At 39.6% G+C, this 14256-nt stretch overlaps 1 long non-coding RNA gene across 2 annotated transcripts in view; it reads left to right on the forward strand.

Annotated features, from left to right (window-relative positions):
- Window positions 1-13840: 13840 nt before the first annotated feature.
- The window catches only part of LOC116506003, a 120857-nt gene continuing 120441 nt past the window's right edge, over window positions 13841-14256 (forward strand). For both annotated transcript variants that reach the window (XR_004255001.1, XR_004255000.1), the window contains exon 1: window positions 13841-13893. This is a non-coding gene — a long non-coding RNA (uncharacterized LOC116506003). The remainder of the gene's footprint in view (window positions 13894-14256) is intronic.

The raw sequence follows: 14256 nt of genomic DNA on the forward strand, positions 1-14256 counted from the left end.
AGCCCTACTTATACATACTGACAATCATCAGTATTGCTTGACTGCTGGTGAGTCTCTTCTTTATTTCCGTGGTAAAACCATCAATTGTAACATCCATTCAAGCAGAGGTGGCATTCAACAGGTTCTGACTCGTTCTGGAGAACTGGTTGTGGAAATTTTGAGTAGTTAGGAGAACCAGTAAATACCACCTCTGACTGGCACCTCCCCCATCTATTCTCTGCCTATTGAGTCCCAGCTGATCGGGAGGGAATGGGGATTTTGCAGTAACCTTCCACTGGAGTGGGCAGAGAATGGAGCTTTTACAGTATTCTTCCCCTGACATGCCCACCAAGCCACGCCCACCAAGCTATACCACACCCACCAAGCCATGCCCACAGAACGGGTAGTAAAAAAATTTGAATCCCACCACTGATTTCAAGGATTATTCTTGAGCTCTGCACATATAAATGAATAATATTACAAAACATAATCTATATCACAGAGCATAAATAAATTTGATGTTAAAACTGCCAGAGAGTCACATGCAATATAACTCCTCTGGAATATTGAAAACATGACCCCAACTTAAACTCTGAAAAACTTCCCATTGCTCACATTTCAGATTCTACCACATCCTGGAAAAGATTTGTTAGTCAAACCCTTACAAATGATACTTTTAAATTATTCTCAAGTAAATCCACTGTGTGGAATTCTTTAGGAAAATGAAATCAGTTAATGGCTTCGAAGGGTAATTAGGAAAAGTGTCATTTCTGTGGTCCTCCAGTGACATGAGCCATTCGGATTAAAACTGTGGGCCTAGTACTATCTCACTAGGGTTTATTTTCTGGGTTTAGTCCAGGCCACTGAAGCATAACTGCTTTATTATTTCTTTCTTCATTACTGAAGGATAACTTATATCACTAGAAAGATTCAATAACTGAATTGTAAAGAAGGCACTATTTAATAGCTACTCAGTGAAAGAGGATATTGCTGAGCTACAATGTGTGGACAAGAAAGACCCAGAAAGCCACTTTTTTGGCACCCAATAGATCAGTGTTTCTCAACCTTGGCAACTTGAAGATGTCCGGACTTCAACTCCCAGAATTCCCCAGCCAGCGAATGCTGGCTGGGGGAATTCTGGGACTTGAAGTCCAGACATCTTCAAGTTGCCAAGGTTGAGAAACACTGCATAGATGCAAAATACTCCTGCTGTGGCCATCTGGTGTTACCTGAGTTTTCTCAGCCAAGATCTAGTTAATGTGAATTTCAATTTCAAAGCTTCCCATTTCTGTATTTTCAGCTGCTACAAAGACAGACATGGTTCTGCCTTTTCTGTGACTAACATCTCCAAAATCATAGTGCACAAGATGATTTTAAAATAAATGTATATTCATGCCATCTTATCAACCTCATTCTGATAATATTCACAAGTGTGTATCCTGTGCTTAGGCTACTATGTGTGTCATAACTATTGAAATGGAGATGAATAGGGATCTGCTTTTGATTATAATGGCTCAGTTGGATTCCTTGGAGCTTGAAGTTAAACTGCCCTGATTTTAAATTTGAATCATATTTTTTCCTCTCCAGTCTTTCACCAGCACTGTAGTGGATGGGTTCATTCAATGGTTTGGACAATGATGTCCTCTGAAATTCAATACAGAAATGTTACATTCATGCAGAGAATCATAGCCTGTAATATCTGACTACAGTAGGACTCATCTCTTCAGGTGGCTTTTTTCCAAACAGGAATCCGCAGATAGATTGAGGCTGACCTGCTCTGAATGACTGGCTTCACTGACTAAGACTTTGAAGAGCTCAAGGCCTTAAACATCTGATGTCCTTCTCAGAAGTTGGAAAACTAGTCAATGAAATTGATTGTAGGGGACTTATTACATTGCTACACACTTTGGATTCCCTGCGTAACAGCATTTTCTCACCACTCACAATCACCATTATCTGATGCTGAAATCAACCAGTTTTCCATTTAGTTGTAGATTATATGTTGGGCCTATACACTCATCTGTTATCTTGGTTTCTGCGTGGTTTCACTGCCTCATTAGTCTAAATACTTCTGATAGAAGTCTTTTAGGTCCTCATTAGAAACTGCCAACATTTGAGCATATTCTTTCAATTCTTCTGTGATAGAATGAATCATTCATCACATGGAACTATCCTGTCCACTAGGGCTGTATCTACTTTGGAAGAAGTTCTTGAAATTCCAAAGTGATTTTTTTCTCTCTTCAGGAGGCAATTGGACCTTCTTGTTTTTTATTTTGAAGGTGTTTTGCTTCTCATCCAAGAAACTTCTTCAGTTCTGACTGGATGATGGGGAATGGAAGGATTTGAAACATCTTCAAAATAACAACAGGAAAGTTCAGTTACCTCCTGAAGATGAAAAAAAAAAGCACCTTTGCAACAACCATGACCTGGATGACTGAGAATTTCATAGACTTTGAGAAGTTCTTAAAGTGTTAAACTATATGCTCTCCACAAAACTTGCCCATGTTTTTTGCATGCTTCTCTGTACCTGAAAAGTGCCTGCGCTTTAAGAACTCTATTCATTAAAGCTAATGGAATACTTTAAGGCAGCTGCACCTTTTTCCACATTCACGTGGATCCCTGACAAAAGTAGATTATATTAATAAATAGTAAAGGGATGCTGTGCACATGCAAGAATGAGATCTGAAACCCTTCTTCAAGAACATTTTCAAAATATGCACACCCTTACTGACCATCATCCTGGTCAAGACTTCAATTTCTTTAGCTGTCTTTTTTCTGTAGGGGTTATACTGTTCTATAATAACAGTGGAGTTTTTGAACATAACATTTCTTAGTATTTGTATAAAATTATAGACTTTCTTGGGTTTCTTGTAGAGACACAAAGGTTGTTTAAGTTGGCAGCATATGAAGTTCCTGCAAACAGAAACTCTCTAGTTGCTGCCTAATGGAACAAGATGACCTTAACATTGCTTTTGTTAAAGGCAAGGCGTTGGCAAAGAGTGGATGATATTTGAACCACTGTTCATTCCACATGCAGACTTGCACAGTGAAATTTAAAAACAGTGGCCAAAACGAGGAGTGAGGGAAACAAATGCAATTTCAAATAATTTCTGGGTGGGAAAAATGATGCTACATTATTTTGAATTAAAATAGTGCTTCTTAAAGTACAACTTACATATGACATGCTGATTGTATAACACCTATGTCCTTGAGGCAATGTCTAACCCTTCTGCCTGCCAACACTGCAACAAATATTCTCTCCTATCGGCCTCCTTGTTATATCTCTTCCGTTCTCTTGACTACATTACATTCAAGTGATAGGGCCCTCGAAGCATCTGCACTGAACTGATTCCATCATCATGACTTTATTGCAGCAGAGGAGAGAGATGTATGTTTCAAGTTGATACGGAATCTCAGAAAATAATGTGAAGAGCCTAAATACATCTTTGATTTGATCTAGATGGGCCTTTTGTTGTTCGGTCAGCCAGTTGCTTTGGGAGAGTTCATGATCAGATAGATATCATTTTGCCAGGATTATCTGTCACTAACTCCTTCTTTGACTTCTTATCATCTCATGCTTCTTTCATTAATGATAACATCTAACTATCTTATCTTCAGTTGGTTTGGTATAATGTTAAGGTATTAAGGTCACACTCTCTCAGTCCAACCAACCTCAGAGGACTGTTATTGTGGAGAAAATAGGAGGGAGAAATTTTACACATACTGTCTTGAGTGGTACAACAAAAGTAGAATATAAATCAATTAAATAAAGTTATTATATTTGCAAAATAAAGATGAAATAAATAAGGTGATAGCATACAATCATGCCTTAGTTTTGATGGAAACTATCCAGTGGCTTGTTTGACTGATTGCTGCTCCAAGGGGGGTGCAAGGTAATTATTTTTATCATTCTATGTTGGGTTTTTATTTTTTTCTAAGCTGTCCAGAGTCACTGAGTGGGCGGTCATATAAATTTTCTAAATAAAGAAATACGCTCCCAATTTAGTGCAAGTTAATTGCTGCCTGTTTTAGTCTCTTACTTTCCAGTCATCCTGCAAATATTTTAATAGGCAGATGAGGTGGTCTAGTTAGTATACCCATCTTTTTGGAGGGCTATCCATGTGATTTACTTCATCACAAATGTTTGCATAATTAATAAGTCAAAAAATGTATCTTTTGGAGTTCCTTGCCTTCTCCGTTATTCCTCGGATGCTAGCAGTTTGATCTCTGTTGCCCCTGCCGCTTCGCTTCTGAATCCAGTTTCTACATCTGGCAGTTCTCATTCCATGCATTGCTGAAGTCTGGATTGCAAAATTCTGAGCGTTATCTTACTAGCATGTCAGATAAGCATTCGTGTCCAGTATTTCAAGCATTCTTTAGCATCATCCTTTATTGGTAGTGGAGTATAAACTGACCTTTTCCAGCTCCTTGGCCACTGCTGTATTTTCCATACCTGCTGACAAATTGAAGGTAGTGCTTTCACTGTTCATCTGGTAAGGTTATAAACAGATCTGCTGGCAAATGCAGCACTTGCCCTCTGGAATGATGTTCCCCCAGAAAGTTTGGTGACTCCTATCCTTATAACATTTGGGAAACTATTAAAAAATTGTCTTAAATGTGCTTTTTCCAAAAGCACCCCTGGACTTTGCCCCCCCCCTTTTTTTTCAAATTTGAAAACGTTTTGCTTCTCATCTAAGAAGCTTCTTCAGTTTTGTTCAGTTAAGTTCTGAGAACTGAAGAAGCTTCTTGGATGAGGTATAAAATGTTTACAAAGAAAAAAATCCCAAGAAAATCTAGTTCTCTTTTGGAAAAAGCAACTTTGGGACAACCATGATCTGCATAATTGAGAATCTCCACAGACATTTAGCCATGCACTGTTTAAATTCTGTTCTTCTCCCAGGCCTAGGACAGAGTGATTGTGAAACCTCCTTTAGTTACGGTATAGTTCAGTGATGGCTAACCTTTTTGTTGCTGGGTGCCAAAAATGCAAGCGTGCACCTACTATCGCGTATGCGTGTGTCAGCACTCATAATGCAAAGTGCCCTCCCCCCACATGCGCTTGTGTGCACAACCCCTCCACGCTCCCCTCATGCGTGCCACACTGCTCGCCTCCAAGCTGAGCTTGGTATTTCCTCTGGGGGGTCGGGGGAGGCCGTTTTTGCCCTCCCTAGACTCCAGGAAAGCCTCCGGAGCCTTGGGAGGGCAAAAAATGGGCCCAGCGAGTCTACCGGAAGTTTGGAAATGATCCATTTCCGGCTTCCGGAGGGCCTCTGAGGGGGCCGGGGAAGGCCGTTTTCACCCTCCCCAAGTTCCGAAGGCTTTCCTGAATCTTGGGGAGAGCAAAAACGGCCTTTCCCGCCCTCTGGAAGGCTGAAAATCAGTTGGCCCGCGTCCACATGCACGCTGGAGCTGATGAACCACGTGCCAGCAGATACGGCTTCGCCATATCTGTGCCATAGGTTCGTCATCACAGGTATAGTTAGTATACAGCCCACAACCTGTTAGATGTCAAGGTGCTCTTTGAACATGAGGGACAAACATCATCATCAGTTGGTTTAATAGTTGATATGTTTTCCCAGGCATTTGTGACTTTTTATATTTATTATTTTCTCTTTAATTAAACTATTCAGAATAGTCAGGAGTTAGGCTACCTCAGAATTTCATACATTTGATAAATAAAATAAAATTCAACAACCCCTGCAGCTTAATGGTTAGCAGTATTTTTTAGGGGTCAATTTAACTTCACTTTTCAGGCTAACTGGCTTCAATTCAGTGATCAAATTGTATACATTTGGGAACTTTTTTTGCCTAGGTCTTCAGTATACCTATACCATCTTTTCTCTAAATCTTCCTACTCCTGTAAATTTTTGCCTTTTCTCTTGCTCATCTTTATCTAAAATATCAATTTAGGTACTTTTCTTCAATAAATTGATTTGTCTACTTATTATTTATCTTCACTTGGAATTCTCTCCTTTTTGTTTTGCATTGCTGATCTTTATATAACATCTTGCCTTTTCTTTCTTCTCCCTGAGCACAATATTTTGCAGGGACAAGTCTTCCTCTCTCTTTCTCCGTTGTCGTTTGCATCCTCTCTTCTTTCAACGTATCTATTTGGGTCGTTCCACCTTCTTTTGCTCTTTTACATTTCTGAATAGTTTTGTTCTTCCTCCTAATGATGTCATGAATTTCAGTCCGGAATTTTTCAGGCACTCTATTTATCACATCTGATCCATTAAAGTTATTCTTCATTTTCACTACACAAACTTTTGGAATGTTGAGGTCAGATCATGGCGACCTGGTGATTTTATTTATATATTTTTTAGTTTAGTTTGGTTTGCAGCTCTGCAAAAAAAAAAAAAAAAAAAAACAACCCAAACAAACAAACCCCAAACCTCCCAAAAACCAAAACGGTCTAAAGTACACTCAGCACTAGTTCTTGTTTTTATTGATTGAATACATCTTATCCACCTTTTGCCTGCAGAAATGTTGGTGTTGTCCATAGTTGTTCTTTTGGCTGTTGGAAGAAAATATTTGCTGTAAACACTACATCATCTTGACAGAACTTGATTAGTCTGACTCCTGTTCCATTTTATGCACCATGGCTATTAGGTATCATGTCCAGCTATTCTAGCTATTATTTGATTTCCAACTTTAAAATTCCTATAATGAGTATGATGTCCGATTCTGAAGTTCTGATGACAAAATATTGCTAGTTGTCTTGGAAATGTCCAACCTCTTCATCTGTTATGGAGAATAGAACTATAATTTTGATTGGCATGTTTTGGATTCAAATGAGGAGGTTTTGTATTATCCTGGAACATAGACTTTAACATTCATTTGTTAATAATGATTTTCTACTATGTTTTTTAAAATCTTCTGATATAAAATAATCTATTCCAATTCATTTCAGTTTATTGATTCCTGGAATATCAATATTCAGTTTTGACATTTTTATTCTGACACAACTTCATATTTTCTTTGCTTCACATTTCTAGCTTTTTGTGCATCAGTTGTATACCTATCTTTGCAGTACTGAATTCTCTTTTTGTTTCTTGGCATACCAGCATCTGGTGTCTGTCTTTCTATAATCTGGCCATATCGCCAGGGGCAGGCTTCAAAAATTTTAGCAAGGGTTTCTCTGCCTGATTGCTGGGTGGGTGTGGCCATAGTGGGCATGGCCTAGTCGGCCTCCTGCACCACAGCTCTGGAGGCTTTCCTCGAGCCTCTGGAGGGCAAAAATGGCCTCCCCAGGCTCTGGAGGCCCTCTGGAGGCTGGAAACAGTCTCCCAATCTTCTGGTAGGCCCATTTTTCACCCTTCACAAGCCTCCATGTGTGCCATGCACTTATCTGCATCTAAAACAGACCACATGGAGACTCCTGGGAGGGTTGAGTGGGCGGGGACAGCCAGGAGTGGGATTTGGGGGTTCTCCAAACTGCAAGGAATCTTAGCTAGAGGTTCTCCTGAACTAGGCCCCTAACATATGGGGTGCCGCAGGGTTCGGTCTTGTCCCCTCTACTTTTCAACATCTACATGAAACCGCTGGGCGAGATCATTCGGCGGCACGGGATAAAATACCACCAGTATGCGGACGATACTCAGTTGTATCTGTCCGCCCCGTGCCAACTCAATGAAGCGGTGGACGTGATGAACCAGGGCCTTGAAGCTGTTAGGGACTGGATGAGGGCTAACAAGCTTGTGCTCAACCCAGATAAGACCGCGTGGCTGTTGTGTTTCCCTCCCACTAATTTGGCAAGTGTTCCATCTCTCAGGCTGGGGGGTCAAACACTACACCCCTCAGACAGGGTCCGCAACTTGGGAGTCCTCCTGGACCCACAGCTGACTTTTGACCACCATTTGTCGGCTGTGACCAGGGGGGCATTTGCCCAGGTTCGCCTGGTGCACCAGTTGCGCCCCTACCTGAACCGGGAGGCCCTCACAACAGTCACTCGTGCCCTTGTGACCTCTAGGCTGGAGTACTGCAATGTGCTCTACATGGGGCTGCCCTTGAAGAGTATCCGGCGACTTCAGCTAGTCCAGAATGCGGCCACGCGAGCGATTGTGGGTGCACCTCGGTTCACCCACATAACACCTATCCTCCGCGAGCTGCACTGGCTACCTGTCGATCTCCGGGTATGCTTCAAGATGCTACTTGTCACCCATAAAGCCCTTCATGGTAGTGGATCTGGGTACTTGAGAGACTGCCTACTGCCAATTACCTCCATGCAACCTATTAGATCACATAGATTAGGTCTCCTCCGAGTTTCATCTGCCGGTCAGTGTCGACTGGCAACTACGCGGAGGAGAGCCTTCTCGGTAGTAGCTCCGACCCTTTGGAACGATCTCCCCATGGAGATTCGTACCCTCACCCCCTCCAGACCTTCCGCACAGCCTTTAAAATCTGGCTATCCCGTCAGGCCTGGGGCTAAAGACTGTAACCCACCCGAATGGTATGAATGTTGTGCTTTTTAATTATGTATTGTTCTTATGTGTTAAATGTTTGTTCCCCCCCCTCGAGTTGTAAGCCGCCCTGAGTCCCCCCAGGGAAAAGGGCGGCATATAAATAAACTTTCATAACTCATAACTCATAACTCCTACAAACCCGCAGCAGCCCACCCCTGCATATCACACGCACTAGTGTTATATATATTGATTCTCTGCTCTTCTCCAATAACTTGTTGGAAACCTTTTGACCTGGGAAGATCATCTTTTAATATAATGTTGCTCCTCTCTTAGTTGCAAATGTCATTTAGAATTCTTGGCAAAGACTTGGAGGATTATCATTTCCTTTTTCAATGATTGTATCCAGTCTAATCTCTTATCTACAACTTAACCATTTTGGATCTTCTGAGAGTATATATTTTAAACGGTATAGATCACAGTGTCATTGAGATGTACAAGTGTCTTCATCATGTAAGGTAATGAAGAGGACTGAGCTTTTACCTTGTTTATTTCTGTTTCAGAGAAGGAGAACACGAACCTGTGGCTTTTAAGGAAAATTTCATTGAGTTTTCTGGGACTTACTCTTACATTAGCTAAATATGTATTATGCTATTGAGGCCCTTCAATGAAATCAGTGCTGCAACGTAGTGAAAATCTAGACAGTATTTGGGTGCTTGTTGTGTTGCCCTAAAAATGTTTTTAAAGCCTTCAAAAAAACACAACTCCCTACTTTTGTGGGCTCTTTAATGACCATCTGGTTGTTCACACCTGACACGCTGTCATTATTTTGGCATTTATTTTCAATTCTCTTGTTTAAAAGCTAATAGCCAATGAAAGAGCTAAAATGCCTGTCAGAGCTTATGGCTTGTGTCAACAATTACAGCAGAAAATAACAAGCAGCTGGAGTGAATACATCCCAGCCCCATCTTTAAGCTCATGTTTTGTTCATTCATGAGTCTATTGAACAAAATAATGCTTTGCTGCAAAGATAAACCTCTTTGTAGACAACAAGTTCAATTCATGAACAAGATAAAGAGCTAAATTTGCAACATATGTTATTTACAACAAACCAATTGGCTTCCTTTAATCAGAAGACAGAACAGCTTCGTAGGAGCAATCATTGTTTTCCTCTCTGTAAGGCTTGGTGCTTATTCGACTCTTTTTAATTTATGTTTTCATAACATCATTTAATGACAGCACAAACCCTATGACTAAAGAGTAAAGCCTTACCATTTTCTCTTATGAACCTCCCCAGCTGTTGCTAGATCCCTGGGAACGGCTTCCTTTAGACACATTCTTGCTGACTTTTTCCATCACCTGTCAATGTAATGAATTCAAAGGGAAAAAGGTAGGAAGGTAAGGTGGCCATGACACATTGGTTATAGGGCTGAAGGTTCCTGGACCAATAAAGGTCACAGATAGACATAGAGATGTAATGTTTTCTGTAGGCATACACACTTGAGGTTTTGGATTAGAAAGTCCTGACTTTTCTAGGATGAAACCAACATGGCTGGATCTAGTTTTACTTTACTCCTTATACCATATAGAAGAGGAGTGGATTTAAAGATAGCCCTGATTTAACTCTCCATCATGTCAAATATGACCTTAGATATTTAAGTCGGCCTCCTTTCGAAGCTTGCTAATTTTATTTGGACAATGTGAATGCAGATACTAAATATAATTTCCTTAGTATGCCTATAGCATATTATAAAGTATAAAAGTATATGACCTTGCCCTAAAATTAGATGTGAGGAGAGTCAGATAAAGGAAGTAAAAAGAGGAAAAAATGAATGAAATTGTAGATACTTAAAGAATGACATAATATTTAACAAGAACAGAGATCATTCCAAAGAAAGTGTTACTATATAGAAGCTGGCATGGAGTTTGGAAAACAGCAGCAATTCAGCCAAACAAACTCTTTGGAAAACCCTTTTTCTTGCTAAATTTCTGCAGAATTCATGAAATGACAGGTCAATAAAGAGGAAAACGAATATTTAGATTGTCAACTTTTTATTATACATACTAAAGAAGTTTAGTAACCTTCTGGCATGTACAAATAAAGCATGACAAAATATTGGGGAAGGCTTTACTGCTTCATTTCATTACACAGAGCATAGAAAACTAGTATTGGTTTTAAAGGAGATTTAATTTAAGGTAGTTGCCTTAAAAATGAGCATCCATTCTTACATTTTAGTCTATAAGAACAGCACCAACAATGAGTCAGAGAACTTAATAGTAAACAAGCTTGAGATGGGAACTTTACTACTTCCTTAATATTTCACAACCATTATTCCATAGATTGACATCTATTATAATAAAACTCATAACCTAGAGATGTTGCAGTCTGTAATATAATACAATTACGTATCTTTTTGTCCCATTTCCCAGTCCCCCTGATCTCTGTGGCACAGAGAATTTGCTTTATCAATTTTGTGCACAAAAATTGGTCCTTTTCACAAACTTCTCTGTACTTGATGTTATCCTTGAAGAACCCCTCACTATGCTAAATGAGATCTCCAGGGAATGTGATTTCAGATGTGCACTTATTCCTCATATTATTTTTCAGCAGAAAATCTCACAAATATCATCTTTTTCCTGATAGTAAAATACTGCGATTACACAGTATTTTTAAATACTTTTCATTGCACCTAAAAACAGCTACCTGCAATAAATGCCTAATAGTAGAGCTGGCCTATGTAATCCCTACAGAAACTGCCTTTGGAGTATTTTATGGCTTTCTACTCTTAACTACTCTTTCTTACACTAGTAAGTTTGTTACTGTATTTTTCCTTATACTTTTTATATTTCTGCATTTTCCATACTGAAACAACTTTGCATACAAGCTACCAAATAAACATACCATTCATTTTAAGAGATGGAAAGTTTGTGGTGGCTGAGGAATTCATTTTTTTAAAAGAAGGATGCTGGAATATGATCATGAAGCCAAATAAGATTTGTACATTGTGCTTTAAAACTATGTAATGTATGTAAAAGGAACAGGAAGTCGTGGCTTTGGGATATGATGGTTTACTGCTGAGTTCCTGTGGCCTGCTCTCGGGAATATTTAATCATTACATACAATAGATTTGTGTGTCAGATGTAGCTGGTTGATTACCTACTCTTGCATTGATGGAAAAACTTGACTGACCAAAACACTGTTAAGTCTGGTCTACGTAAGAATGTGCTTGAAGCTGAGAGAAAACAGATCCTTCTCATATGCACATTCCCTGGGGCTGTGCTTACTGTAACAAAAATAAGCCAAGTTTTGTTTGTTTTTGTTTTGTAGCCGCAGCGTCTTATTTGATATAATTATCCCAACTGAAAATCACCATCATCTTATAATGGCAGCAAAGGCAAAGATGGAAATGTGCTGTTCCTGAGGAAAGAATAGTTCTTTCTCTCTTTGTTTTCCTCCTATCTCTGTATTATAAGCGACTGGGCTGTTGTGTACAGGATGCAAAGCACCTTCTCTAGTGTTTTGCTATTCTCATCGTCAGCCAGCCGCCAGGCAGATTTCTTGGAACAAGAGGCGAAGTAAACTGGTCTTGTGGACATTGGCCAATCTCTTCTCCTCAGACTTGTTATTTTAGCTTAAGCTGCCCTCCCTTAGCAGGAAACGTCCCTCAGAGGGAAGCCGGTAGTCGCGTCAGCCCATATTTACTCTTTTGTATGCTTACCCAATACAATGAATGCTGTCCCTCAGCTGTTAGTGTGCACTTTGGGATATAGCTATGGGTCAATATTTGTCGTAGTTACTTTGAGACTTCATTAAAAATGTAGGCACGGGATTTCTTTCCTCTCCCCCCCGCCCTTTTATGAGATTCAGATTCACCATTGTGGAGGAGGAGCAGCTCCACGCTATCTCTGTTTTGTTTTTCCAATTACCTAGGAACCAGCAGCAAAAACATTCTGTGGTTTCATATGAATAGATAGTCCTGTACTTCCAAACCATAAAGGAGTATCCAATGCAACCTGATTTTAGACTGAAAAGAAAAACGATTCTGAAGATGAGTAAAACAAGCGTGCTATCTGTTTCTTTGCAACTTTTCTTTGGGGTGGTTTCAAACAAAGCCAGGGTTGTCTGTAATGCTGCTTGCATGCAGCATTACAATCCTGCAGCATCAGATGTTGTCTATCATGTTGCAGGAGAAAATAAGTTCCCTTGGTATCAAGACAGAGCGGGGTGCATTTGGGTTTTGGTTGTTGTGGCATTGTGATTGCCACTGCGCTTTTCTACAACTTTTTCATGTAAATAAAGAACAGATTATATCTACTGTAGCTTCACGTCAATTGTGTGAATCATATTGCTCCAGCTACATGGTCTATTGTGCACAAATGTATCATTAGAACTGGGATATTTGGTAAGCATAATTCCTCCCGTAGCAAATATTCAGAGGTGTTGTGTGCACGCAAGCAGCTTTCTGTAGTCAAAACAGACTGCTGGTGCACAGGGAAGCAGAATGAAGGATCATGCAAGAGAAATACAGCAAACAAATCAGAGGGAAAAACCTTAAGAAAACTCTGCAAATAACACAATTTAATCTAGGTTTGTTTAGTGCTATAGAATGCAGAATCACTCTTAAGAAAGAAAAAAAGGAGGCAGGAGATAGAATGGCACATCCTGAAAGAGGACACGGATGACTGAACAGAAGGATTTTACGCTGCAATATTCTGTGGCAGCTCCTACTCCTACATGCCCCAACTTTCAAATTATCTAGTTTAGATCTACTGTCAAAATCATGGATGTCCAACATTTTGGCCTGCCTGGGCCAAATTGAGTGAAGAGGAATTATCTTGGGTTGCTTATAAAATATATGCAGTAGTTAACATATATAAAATCACATAATAATGTTAAAGGTTTTCAATCTTGAGAGGCCTCATTACTAGCTGTCCAGGGTGACACAGGTTCGACATGCATGGTCTACAATGCTGTTGAACACTGTGTACCAGATATGAATGACAACCTTCCCTAACATTAAGTAAAATTAGGGGCAGCCAAATGTGTCAAATGCTGACTGGATCAGAACTCTGGGTGCTACACATTCTGTCTTGTACTGCTGAGATGCTCTGTGGTGAACTTTTCCTCATCCTTGTAGTGTAGCATTTAATTACTTGATTGAATTACCAGTCCAGGGTGTAGTCTACTTAGGTGGCATGGACAACAAATATCTTGAGCCAATGCATGGACAATACATATCTTGAGTCAATGCAGTTGGCTTGGTGAGCCATGGAAATCTACTCAGATCCATTTGATCAGGCCACATTGGTAGTGGTAAGCAAACTAAAATCATGAATTGCATAATGCATTTAGATTGATCTGAAGCTTCCTTGCCTATGAACTCTTCAAATGTTTAATGAATTGTTGAGAAATTATTGGAATCACCTGAACAGTTTTGCAAATACTGAGCATGTGTATAGCATCAAGCAATGCTCAGAGTTTCATGGAAAGCATATTGCAAACCTCCTTGGAAATGTAAGTTATGATCCATTTCTCCAATTATTACAGAGGCATAGCAATTGGGGATTATTAGCTTGTAGATATTAATGTCAATAATAATGTTACCCAACTCTCTGCATCAAGGGAGTTTAACATAGTGAAATTAATTGCCATATACTTTTCATGATCTATTTTGCACTTGGGGGCTAAATATGTGGGTTGATCTATAGATGAGATTTTACCTTCTCATAGCCGTTAACAAATAGGATATGTTTGATGTCAAATATAACTGCTTCTTTTGTAGATTGTGTAAAAACATAGAACTTAGCAGTTTGATTCTGAGACATTGGGGTTTGGAATTTTAATAAACTCCGTTATTTTGTTTGAAAACATAAACAA

Source organism: Thamnophis elegans, chromosome 3, assembly GCF_009769535.1.
Source record: "Thamnophis elegans isolate rThaEle1 chromosome 3, rThaEle1.pri, whole genome shotgun sequence".
NCBI lineage: Eukaryota > Metazoa > Chordata > Lepidosauria > Squamata > Colubridae > Thamnophis > Thamnophis elegans.